General features: G+C 39.1%; 1 protein-coding gene across 1 annotated transcript in view; it reads right to left on the bottom strand.

The window, feature by feature from the left end:
- Positions 1-3,253, bottom strand: part of sema4ba (sema domain, immunoglobulin domain (Ig), transmembrane domain (TM) and short cytoplasmic domain, (semaphorin) 4Ba) — a 44,543-nt gene extending 41,290 nt beyond the window's left edge. The window contains exon 1 of the mRNA XM_058074617.1: positions 3,083-3,253. The gene's annotated coding sequence lies outside the window, so the exon portion shown is untranslated. The remainder of the gene's footprint in view (positions 1-3,082) is intronic.
- Positions 3,254-13,400: the final 10,147 nt, after the last annotated feature.

The raw sequence follows: 13,400 nt of genomic DNA, 5'->3' as shown, positions 1-13,400 counted from the left end.
GAAGTAAGTGTCACAATAAAAACACAAAAAGCTAAAAAAAAAACGTAGTTATTCAAGTAATGATCTCTGAACTGAAGTCTCACGAGGGGCATTGGTGTCTTGCGTGATATGTTGTTGCCTCGTGTGAGATACGCAATGATGGTTGTTTAAATTTTTTTTTGCAAAAGAACCAAAAAAACAAAAACAAAAGAAAATCTATAATGAGCAGAGTTAATGTTTTGGTTGTTGCTGACAAGGGTTCAGACTCTGAAGTTTTGTGGGATGCAATATAAATAAAATTTATTATTATTATTTTCCCAGGTATTTTGGTTGGATTCTGAATTTTGAAAATGCCACTGTAGCAGGTATAACAGCACTTCTTTTACAGATTTTTTTACAGATATTACAGATCAAATGTATAGTCAGCACTTCAGAGGGAAGCATACCGTATATAGTCTAACATTACCCATCTTTGGAGATTTTGAATGTACAAAAAGTACAATTATGTATGCTTGTTATCTAAGCCTCACATTGTAAGGTCTCATTGAAAGGAGTCAACCTGACAATAGAAGCAGCATACCGGGGACGGGCCCTTTGGTATGCGCTTACAACATAGAAACACATCCAGTACCAATGGTGGCAGCACATGTGATGAAACACAATACAATGTATTTCTTCTGCGTCCTATTCAATCCTGTGGATAGATTTAGTCATGTGCAACAGGTTGCCCACCGCTTAGAGCTACTTGGCTGCACGATGGAATAGTGTATATTAATAGCATGTATTCAGCAGACTCCATCACAGCAGTGTCACAAAAGCACCTTTCAGTATTCCAACTGACAATTGACTCAATGCAGGAATCGACCTCAAGTTAGCTATCGTGGTGTCATGCCATGCCATACATTTCCTGTATTTTCCAGCATTGATATAACAAGCAGCGTGCTTTACCAACCAGGCAAAGTGTTTGTGACAGCATCACACAAGCGGCTCATTGTGGAGGCCGCCAGCATCCAGAATGCAACTGCCAGCTGTTTTCTTTGTGGATCAGAGCAAAGGAAAACAGCAGGCCAAGGTCAGCACAGACAAGCTTTTCTCATGCAAGCAGACAACAACGCTCCATCCACGGGGAACTAAAACAAAAAGTCTATGTCACATGGACCGGATCATTATTCCAACACCCTAGCGGAGTCATCTGCCATTCCCAAATATTCAAACAGGCGTCCGTTGAGTGTAGCTCCAGCGGGCTCGCGGAGCATTTGAGGGTGATTGTGAGACTTATCTGCAAAGTTCATGCACGGCAGCCTTTTGAGAGGGATGTCAGGCTGTCCTCAGTTTTCTGTAGAAGATGTCACTAATGCCCGCTCTCCTCTTTTTGAACTATGCACCAACAAAAGCACACAAAAAGCATACACCTCTGCCAAGCTGTGTTGTGAAATCAATGATGGAGCATCTTAGCTAAGGAGGAAAGACACACACAATTTTCTCCACTCACAAATAAAGAAAATATAAACAGACATCCACCTATTTCCTATGTGTCTTTGGCTCATTTGGGTCGTGGGGGTATGCTAGAGCCTATCCCAGCTGACTTTGGTCCAGAGGCGAGGGGGGGGGGGGGGGGGGGGTTGCCAGTCAATCACAGGGCCCATTTAGACAAACAATCATTCACACAAAACAGTATTTTACATACTTTTTACATTTACATACATACAGTATTTTAAAAAAAAAATATCTATCCATCATACCAAGCATGTTCTGCTGCATATCAAAATTTGGTAACATTTGAATTCAATTGACTTTATTGACAAATTTCAGATGTGACTTTTGACTTTAGCTCAAGGATTTTTTAAGATGTTGATATTATCTTTAATAATTCCATCAATTTGTGAATTTATACTAAAATTTTATCTAAACCTGCTTGGAAAAATATTGATATAATAGTTAAAATTTATGAAACATTTATTATTATTATTATGATTATTATTATATTATTATTATTATTGTTGGCGTTGTTGTTGTTATTGTTGTTGTTATTATTACATTAGTTATTATTAATATTATTAGGTATTCCTTAATTATGATATTTTTTAATTACTTGGTTTGTGAATTAACACCAAAATTATATGCAAAACTGACATTGACATATATTCAGAAAAAAATCTGATTACTATTATCCTTATTATTACTATCAATGTTATCATTATAATACAGTGTATACTGTGTATTGAACATATACAGTACACACAAATATAAATATGTAATTTTTTGTATATATATATATACGTATATATACATATTTTACATTATATTTTATTCCCTTTTTTCAACATTCTGTATATACTACAAACTATAGCCTGGCAGTTACACCATCAAAAATGTAAAACCTTATTTGATGAACACCCCACCACCTTGGAGCAGGCATAACTTTGTTGATCCACAGAAAGATCTTTACTAAAAAACTTTTTTTTTCAACGTAAAAGGTCTAAAGAATAAACTAGAACAGGGAAGCTGATACATATCTAGCCCATGTTTATTATTGACAGACTCTTGACCTGCTTAATGACTTGGAACAAAATTTTCCATTTATGGTTTTACCTAGTTTACCACTCACTCTGTGGGCTTACTGTGGGTAGCTGTACGTGACTGGAGGTGATAGATATGAACTTGCCCACCATCATGTGATTGTTTTCAATCAAACAGCATCTTTACCACATCAGTATCGACGTAGACCACAGGAAGGTTCCATACACCTACTCTCTCTGTCTATGAGGATGTATGTGGTTGCAAAGTTCTCACAGATGAACCAGCAAACCAAAAACGTGAAAGAACTCTTACAAGTGCAACATGAAATACTACAAATCATACTACTATGTATGTAGTATGAAATACTACTGTGACAAAGTCCTGGGGTCAGCTCACACTCACCATAATCTCACACACACACACACACACACAAACTTTACAACTATCTTTCAGGGAAGTGAATGGACAGCCTGGCATCACCCCAACAGGTAACCAGAACTGCAAGAGCACTCACATCAATCATTTATGAAGCCACTGCACGCACACTTTTAATGAGGTCTCCTATCATAACAGCAGTACTTACACTCTTGTCAGCCATGAACCCAAAACTCCTTTCTTCAACCTCGAAACAGCTAAAGGGGAAAAAAATCCACAGAAAGCAGCAGTATATGCTCAATGACAGCTCTGACTGAGCGGCTCCACGCACTCTATCTCGTTCTCTTCTCCTCTCTGACACCGTGTGGCTGGACTGGGCTTGCTGGTGGTTTGTCAACGAGTGATGGGTCGTTCGCGAACGATTCACCTCTTTGAAGTGTACAAAGGTACCTGGTTCTTCGTTAAACGAGACGTTTTTTTTCTCGTCTTGTTTCACTATCAAAGCCACACGTGATTGGTCACAATGTACGTATGCGTCAACAGGAAAATGACCAGCAGTAGCAAACCTGGATGCTGCTTTCTTATTTAGTTTTGCATATTTTATTTTAGATTAGTGTGTGTTGTTTCACTGTAAATAGTTGGAAAATGTAAAACAATACACACAATCAAATTGGGCCTTTTTTCTAATTGAGATGGGTCTTTTTCATGTTGGGCATATAAATACCCATATATATAATAGACATATAAATAATAAATATTTCATATAATTGTAATTTGTTATTGTACATATTTTCCAAATTTATCAAATTTAAGCAACAAAAAATACGAGGAGCCATTTGGGAGCCAAAAGAGCTGGATCTTTTAGGGAGTCGAGTAAAAAAAAACAGCTCCCGAAGACGAGCTGAAATTGCCATCACTACAGTCAACACACCAGAGCTCCTCCCAGCCTGGAGAAGTTCATGACTCCAGCATGATGTCTCTCATTTCTGACTGTCACAGAAAAGCTGCATGTTTTAAATTCATGTATGAATATATATAAAAATATATATATTTTATAATAATCTAACAGGTATAAATTGTTGCTTTGACATATGAAAAGCAACCACACATTTGTCATAAATATGACTTTTTAATGAAGTTCTAACAGTGATATGTGTCCCTAAAGCATGTTTATGAGCACTACAATATGCACCATCTCCCTCACTTGCTTCCCCCACTTTTGAACTGAATTTTATTTCACTGTACTTCACATAGGGACTAAGCTAACCTATCAAGATGTTACCGTAGCTCTCATGTTTGCGTCCTCTTGTCACTCCTTAATGTTACATTGTTCTATGTGATGGGACCTATTAAGTCCCTGTTACACAAAGCAAGAATCAGCACAAATCAATCAGCCGAAATGAAAAACATTCACAATTGAAACTGCAATTTCAATACATTTGAACTTTTTGACTGCAACAGAAAATCCTTTCCTATGTACTTGTTCAAATATAAGTATGTAAGTATGTAAGAAATCTGCAGCTTAAGACCAAATCCTGCTGGACGACAGCCGGCTGAAGTTGAAGACACAACAGTGGCAAGGACAAACCTTTCAAAGGCTCAACGTACAACACAGCTGATATAACATAGTCGTGACACTAAGCCCCTATGGATTGCATACACACATCTTTAGTTATAAAAAAAAATGATGCTGTTCGTTACATTCCAGTATTGAGATTATGTTATTTCAATGAACGTTACTGAGCTTTGCATACAAATACGTGTTGTGTTTATTTAACTTTTTATTCTGTTTCTTTAAAAAGTATCACCAGTTCTAAAACCATTTCCTGAAAACTAAAAGAAACAGGCTAAAAATACTCCAGCAAATAAACATGATAGGTGTGCAACAACAGTACCTTTATTTATTTAGTGACACAGAAAGCAAAATGAACAAAACCGAACATGGTTGCTCATTTAGGAACAACATAGCTGGAAAAACAACAACTTGCCAAAAAGCCCAATTCCTTGCCTTTAAATTCACTGTTGGGATATAAAATGAAGTTTGCATAACCTGTTATAAATTGTATTTAGGTGGATGTTATGTGATATGTAAGACGCTGCTAACACAAGTTGCACTTTGTTGAGTCATCTTTAACCTTAAAACACCTCCACACTTTGGCAGCCAATAAGTCTGCCACCCCACAAGTCGCCATAATGGTACAACCTGACATCTTCATATAATTTTATGGCAAGACTAACTGACTCAAAATCAAATCGTCAAATAGTCAACTATTCTAAGACACCCCTACTGCAGGCCAATAAAAAACATGCCGTGACCCATAAATGGTGCACAGGTTGCACTTTGGATGACCCTGACCTTCAATCAACACTGGCAATGATATATTAACCAGTTAGTATATAGTCCTCACATAGTAGGTTATTATATTTCTTTGCATTTCTATTAAAGGGGACCTATTATGCTTGTTCCACTTTCCTGAGCTATAAATGTAATTTGAATGTTGTATTCTCGTGTTAAACGATGCCAAAGTTTCAGATAATGAGGTTTGCGCATTTGGAAGTGGGCCCTGAAAGAAGTTTGGGATGGATAAAAACGCTCGGCTTAAGAAGGGGTAGTAAAACCGGCTGTTTGTGATCTCACAGAGGAGCGGACTTCCTTATATGGGTGTGGCTGTAAGCCAGATATGCTCTCTGCCCAAACTCTCCTTCTCTGATTACGTTGCTAGCAATGGCTAGTACAGGAAAGCCATATTTGTTTACAGTTCCTAAAGACGCCACCATCAGACACAAGTGGTTGGAGTTCCTGATTCCCTACCAGCAAAAGAAATGTATTTTAATCTGTCAATAGCATTTCACACTAGACTGTTTGTGAACATAGGCCAGTATGCGGCTGCAAAAGATAAATCACTGTTTATGATCAACTCCTATACCGTTTATCCACTCCTATAAAGTTGGGTTTGCAGATTAGCGGCACAAAGCAGAGGTCCTTAAAAGCACTCGGGAGTGTGACCAACCACAGCGGAGTGGACATGCCTGGAGGTGGGCCGTGGGTGGAATAAATTAAAACAGTAGAGTCACATTACAATACAGTCATGTCAGGTGACTTTGATACATGCCACTGGAGATCTCTCAAGGCCGGGATACAAAGGAGGAAAAGCAATATAAAAACAGAGCTATTCAAATCATGCAAGTTCCAAATATGACTTGCTCAAGAAGCTGAAAGACAAGACGTACTTGAGCTTTCTGGCTTGAAAATGATATTTCACAGCATTCAAGTGAAACTGCAATTTGTTAAAAGGTCTTGTTCAAGTCAAGTTCTCCCTGAAAATATTCCCTGGGTAAAACAGACAAGCAAACGATGGCGAGGTGTTGAAACAGGCACGGCTGTTTCTAAAATAGCTTGTGCTAATTATATGTTTGAGGCATGTGCTGAGGAGGGAGACACAAAGACGATTGACTGGGGTCGAGGTTATTAGTTAGTGCCTTGTCACGCAGACACTGTGGATGTCTTCTTCTGATGCTGCCTAGAAGGTGTTAGCACACCTCTGCTTGAGTGTGACCACCTGCTGCTCCTATTGCTGCTGAAAAACCCAAGAGGCCATCCAGAACCTCTTCAGCAGACGTCTAACCACACTCTCCAGACTAAACACACGCAGCGCCTGGACTGTTTCACTTAATGTAGCTAATGTGACATCCGAGAGTTTGATGCCTCTCTCACATTGCTGCCATCTGTTCTACTCACAATCAGACCTGAACAGCGGCTAAAATTCCATGACTGATAAGCTTCATACACTCCGGATTGCCCTATCACTTGTATGTGTGTGTGTTATCATGACTTACGGCACTAATGCATCAACATAGTTGTTCAATGCAACAATAAAAGGTGATGGATATGCAAAAAACACATTTTCAGAACAAATCGGAGCATGTGAATGAAGGTTTGAAAAAAGCCCAATTATAAAACATCAGTAAAAACAGGTCAAAATAAATGTACTGTACTTATCATGGTCAGGTTTGGAATCGATTAACCACAATAAATGAGAAATGATTAGATATCGGCCTCTCCGATATGAGCACTACAATACGAACCCTCCATTCCAGACACCGCTACAGCACTTATCCAGCAGTGCCTGGATAAAGCCCACTTGATCACAACAACAGCGTGTGCTCACGCGTTTAGTCAAGAGTGAAAGTGATGCCACACATGTGGCAGTATTTTTTGTTAAAGTCCGAAAAAGATGTTGCAACCGAGTGCAAAACTTGTCACGCACAATTTTCCTGTGGTGGCACCGAATTGGAGAAGTTGAATACGGCCAACCTCATTATGCATTTAAAGCAGCATCATTATAAACAGCAGGACAATTTATGCAAGACCACAAAGAAGAAGAAACATTCTTCTGGCTCCCTCCCAAACAATTTCGTTAAAAAGTCAAAAAGTGATTAGCTATAACATAAAAGAGAGGTACATTTATTGTGCTTGATGATCAGAGCCTGTTGGTGTCGGTGAGTAATGTCAATATTTTTAAATACTTAATGTTGCTGACTTTTGTTCGCTGTTTGAGTAATATTACTTGATCATTTCACATTCCAAAATAAATAATACATATATGTATGATTCATGCTGACATCAGATCAATATCAATATTGATCGATTGTCAAGGCTGCAAAGAAAATGTTGGGTAGTTGGGTTTTTAACATTAGAGCCTGCTTGACATGAAATAACACCCCTATGGTCACCCTTGTACTCGTATTACCCAATATAGTGGACATAAGAGTAAATGTGCCATTTCTGACATAAATGAGAATTATGCTATGTGCTATGTTCTTATAAATATATTCCTGAGGGGAGCAGAGTGAGTGGCAGTAAGGAAGTAACGTTCAGGGGTGGCACCTTCAAAAGTAATCAGTGTTTTTAATGAGGGATTATTGTCATTGAGATAATTCCCAACTACAATAAAGTAGTAGTTTGTGTCTCACTGAACATTACGGCAATATCACTGACACCTTGTGACTTGTGTAAAATATGACATGAAAGTCTTTGAATGCATCTTTTGAATGCCTATTTGTATATTAATTCTTTCATTTATTTTCTACCGATTTCCTTCACGAGGGTCACTGGAGCCTATCCCAGCTGTCTTCAGGCGAGAGGCGGGGTACACCCTGGACTGGTGGCCAGCCAATCAAAGGGCACATATAGACAAACAACCATTCACACTCACATTCATACCTATGGACAATTTGGAGTCACCAATTAACCTAGCATGTTTTTGGAATGTGGGAGGAAACCGGAGTACCCAGAGAAAACCCACGCATGCAAGGGGAGAACATGCAAACTCCACACAGAGATGGCCGAGGGTGGAATTGAACCCTAGTCTCCTAGCTGTGAGGTCTACGCGCTAACCACTCGACCACCATGCAGCTTGTATTTTAATTAATTTAGCCAATTTTATGCTTGAAAATGCTTAATTTAGTAAATAAAAAACAAATGTTTTAACTAAAATAGGCCACAAAACACCGTAATAAATTCATATATTTCTTTTATTAAGATAAAAGCGTGAGGGTGTGAATTTCAAACTGCAAAGTGTCAGAACAGTTATTTTCCATGACTAAGAGTTAAGACTTAGTCAGAATGATAAAGACATTTTGAGGATGTTGGAGAGGTCCATGTGTCATTCACCACATGCTCCTCTATCACACTAGCTCAGATTATCTGGTGTATGCAGGATGTGGATTTTTTTTTTTTATCCGTAGGGGAGTAAATGTATCCGTGATGGCTCAGCGCGACACCTTTGGCACGGGTGGCAGAGCAAGCCTAATGTCCCCCACCCACACTGGCAGGAAGGTAAGACCTCCCATGTGACTCACCTTAAGTCCTTTCATTAGACTTGCTGCACACATGTTCGTTTTCTCTGCGATTATTAGTCACCAAAATGCTAGTGGAGTTCCCAGCACTGCCAGTCACATGTCGCAATGTGTGTTTTACTATGACGTTGTTTTGCTCACTCAGTGCTAGCTGCATGTGGTTGTTCCTCCCCAATGTTCCTCATTAATCTGCGTTGGTTAGTTATTAATTGGGTTAACAATTTGTGAAACCAGAGCGGCTGTCGGCGTTGGCAAGGTGAAAGCCATAAAAAAAAAAAAAAAAACAGGATGAACAGCTCGGATGCTCCTCAGGTGGCCCATGTCAGCTGCTCAATTTGCCTGTATGGTCCTTGTTGAGTCCCCCCAACACACACACACACGTGCACATACAGGCACAGCCGACCAACAGCTAGGGATTTAATCAAGCATTTCCATAGCGGAAAAAATTGATTGAGCAGTGCAATTGCTTCTCAACAATTTTCTCAGTGTCAAAGATCTGTGCGCTGAAAATTGGATTTTAATACAAGATGACCGTATTGATCTTTTTTTTTTTTTTAACCATGCATAAGATCTCTGAGTCTTTGTTGGAGACACTTTCCTTTAATTGGTTCATTTCATTAACTGTTAAAAGTGGCATATTTGGTTTGTTGGGATTTTAATTATCAGCTGATGACTCCTTAAGCAAATAATAGAGCATCCATTAAGCAAAAAAATAATTAGCATATTATAGTTCAAAAGAGTAACAGTAAAGCACTTCAAACAGTAATTAATTGATGGACTATCAATTATGAGAAACTTGTATGGCAAAATATGGCTTAATGGAAGGATAGTTAAAATACCACCCATGCCGTATATGGACAAATCTCTCGGGACACGTCGCAAAATCAATTAATTAAAGTGAGGGGTTGGATGCTACTGACTATTTGTCAACATACCACAGCGGTGTAATGACCAGGTGTCCAAACACTTTTGTCCATATACGGTGCTGAGGTTGAATACAATCTGAGCACAATATTTCACTCTGTTAAAATGGAATCATTCTATTCCAGGGTCAAAATGTCACCACTGAAAAAAATCTTCCAATGAGGCAAAATTACCTGCACTTTGCTGTCGGGTTAGCATCAGCAAATCAAGCATTCGAGCTTCAACACATCAAACCTTATTACCCACCTGAAACACCAGCATCACTACAAGGCCTGAGGCCCGGGGCTTGTTCTTATTGCAGCGGCATTTGAAAAGTGCTAAAAAAGTTTGCCAATCCAATCCAACCATGTTTGTAAAGCCTTTTAAACACAACCACAGTGGACCAAAGTGCTGTGCAGAATAATATTCATTCATTCATTCATTCATTTTCTACCGCATATCCTCACGAGGGTCGCGGGGGGTGCTGGAGCCTATCCCAGCTGTCTTCGGGCAAGAGGCGGGGTACACCCTGGACTGGTCGCCAGCCAATCACAGGCCACATATAGACAAACAACCATTCACACTCACATTCATACCTATGGACAATTTGGAGTCTGCAATTAACCTAGCATGTTTTTGGAATGTGGGAGGAAACCGGAATACCCGGACAAAACCCACGCATGCACAGGGAGCAGAATAATATAAAGGACATAAAAGTATAAAAAGTATCAAAAACATCAAAGACATCAAACAAGAATATAAAAATGACAGTCACAACAAATCACAATAAAAAAAACGATAAAAATGAAATTAAAAACAAAATAAAATATATTAAATAATAACAACCTAAATCGTGCAAAAGACCAGAGAAAAGAAATTAATGTTAATAGTACTGATGTCATGATATTTTGGTAAGGACACATTGTCACTTCTCCACATTGTCACTTAAACTACATTTAAATCTATATTTAAAAACTAATAAATAAAAAAATTATCGGTATGAGTCTTGAGAAGCAGGACGTTATTGTTATCGGTATCAGTATCAACTTAAAAACATATATTGTGCAACCCGAGTGAAAATGTGTGCTTTTTTACAGGCCGTGTGATGGGGCTACCGCAGTGGTTCTTCTCTGTCACAACCGCCCTGATTTGAAATGTACTATTGAGAATTTGAAGTATTTCTTTATTTGTCTGTACAAACCACTGTATGAGTTGTTGGCACAAGCATAGTTCAAGCATGAATAAAGACACTAGCAGACCTGTCAGCCTTTAAGAAATGTAAGTATAGTATAGCATTTATAGTACTATAATGCATAGTATAGTGCCCCCTGTTTCCCACTATTTAGGAAGCACTGCTACTCTGTCTGAAATATCACTACAAGTAAAGCAAAGCAAATTAAAGTACAAATGTGTTTCCCCTCTTTGTTCTCCCCAAAGGTCATGGGATAGTGGTTTATGTGTCCAAATACATGAAAAAGTATAATGCCCCTGAGACTCTAGAGTCAAATAGTAACTAAAAGAAGTAAAAAAAAAAAATTAAAAAAAAACCCAAATGGTGATTCAAAGCAGGAAAAACCAGAGGATGAATAAGTTATGACCGCAATCTACATGTGGGGCAGACGAGACATGAAATATTAACTCAGCATCTGACTTTAGGGTCTAAGCAGTTCCTGAATAGTCACTAGAACATGCAGAAACTGCACACATCCTGCAAATACACAAAGTCAGAACCAGAGTTGACGTAATGCGCTGTGCAGCATCCCTCATTTGGGAGGCTGTCCAAAATATCTGCATGCAGATATCATCAGTGCATCACACACACACACACACACATACACACATCAGCAACTTAGTACACGCCCAGTTTTGGTACAAAGAATCAAAGAGCGCTCTTAGTTCTGACACATCTTTCAAATGTTGGACTATGACTTCATCTTTTTGAGTACAGCCTCACACAGCTAGAAGTGAATACAAATATGCAAATGAGGGAGTAAATGACTTCACACTGAAGGTAGTTGCAGTATGAGCAAGCATGTCTCATCTTTTACCATGGAAACCAAACCCATACACCGGTAAATGCACATACATGCACACACACACACACACACACACACCGGGGAGAGCAATTGCCATGGCAGCCAGTGCCGTGGCGACGAGAAGCAACCACATTTTTAGTGGGCACTCAGTCAAACCTTGTGTCCATCACTTCTCCTGACGCTTTTTACATTTTTTTTTTTAAAGAAATTACCTTTTAAGTCTGGAGGTGCACAGCGGGAGAAGCTCACAGTCGACCAGCCAAGATGCTGTGCAGGGATCCCGAGAGAAGACCGGTGGTGGATGCTGCTACCGCTGAACCGGCACGGCACACACATGCATCCACCAGCAAGAGCAGCAGATTGGAAAGGGGAGGGGAGGAAATATATAAAAAAAAAAAAGAGAGAGAAGCAGGAGTGGGGGTTGCTCTAACATCAGCAAGAGCATTACATCATAGGCTGCACTGGACGGAAAGGGAAGGCGGCACTCCTTGATAGCGCGTTGAAATTCAATATGTGGGATCTCATAGGTGTGAAATGCTCTCAGTGGTCTTAAACACACAAATTGATAGATTTGATCCCCTCTGAGGTTAGCTGTCACAATAGATTTAATATAATGCATGTGGTTTGACCCTGTACATGTGCAAGGAATCCCATAATATCTGCACAGTGTGATGTGATGTTGCGTGACCAGTGCTTACTTACAGATAATCAAACTCTGGATAAGGTCACCTGGAGATTTCTTGCCACACTATAGCGAGGGAAAGCAATGCAAAGAAAACAGTTGTTAGGAGTTGGTGTATTTAACGGTGCTGTCACAACACATTTGTCAGGAGGAGTCTTGCAGCACATCGACTGATGATAATAAGACACACGTAATGGACGCCTTTTCCCCTGGGTTGGCATGTTGTGTTAACCAACCACAAACACCCACACAAACTAGATAAAGATAACACATTTCTTCCAGTGATGCCGGTTGATTTTTAAGTTTTTTTTTCCCAAAGAAAAAGTCAGTTTTTGTACAATCAGCAGAATGAAGAATGGATCGTAGTTTATTTAGAATTAGGACACTACAGACATATTGTAGCCAAGAAATGTTAAAATAATTTTAACATTGCATTGTTCATAGGGTACACAGAAAACAATGAACAACTCTGTATCTGTGTCCTTTTTCCTCATTTCAATCACTGCTGCCTGCAGATGAGGCGTTTAAGCGCACTTGTTAGAGAATCTGTGCCTTTTTTAATTCAGGACAGCTGACAAAGAATGTTGCAAGTATCAGCCCTTTGATAAAGAAGGTGACAAACTTGATAGAATTCGTGAAAAAAGTCGTCTCACAAAGGTAGTGCCCATTCCAATAAGATTGCAATGCAAACTGTCCTTAGTTAACACAGATTGAAGGGGAATGGTTGAACAGAGACACATAATGTACAATGATAATTGTACCCACTGATGAAGTTTACAATAAAGTTTAAGTGAGCAAGTATACAGAAGTAACCGTCAACTGAAAAATGCACTTTTGGGGAAGTTTGCCCATCATTCACAGCCCTGAATACATATTTATTTCCCTTTTCTGTACATTATAACGCCAGAAAACAAGTTAATATGAGCTAGCTAACAATGCACGTCATTGGACACACCTATTTTGACTATGAAGCCCTCTAAAAAAAAACATCCAACAACATTTTATCATGTGATAGACATGCTCTGATCGTGCATAAAGTACACTGA

Source organism: Doryrhamphus excisus, chromosome 6 (assembly GCF_030265055.1).
Source record: "Doryrhamphus excisus isolate RoL2022-K1 chromosome 6, RoL_Dexc_1.0, whole genome shotgun sequence".
Lineage (NCBI taxonomy): Eukaryota > Metazoa > Chordata > Actinopteri > Syngnathiformes > Syngnathidae > Doryrhamphus > Doryrhamphus excisus.
This window is presented reverse-complemented; position numbering and strand designations above follow the sequence as displayed.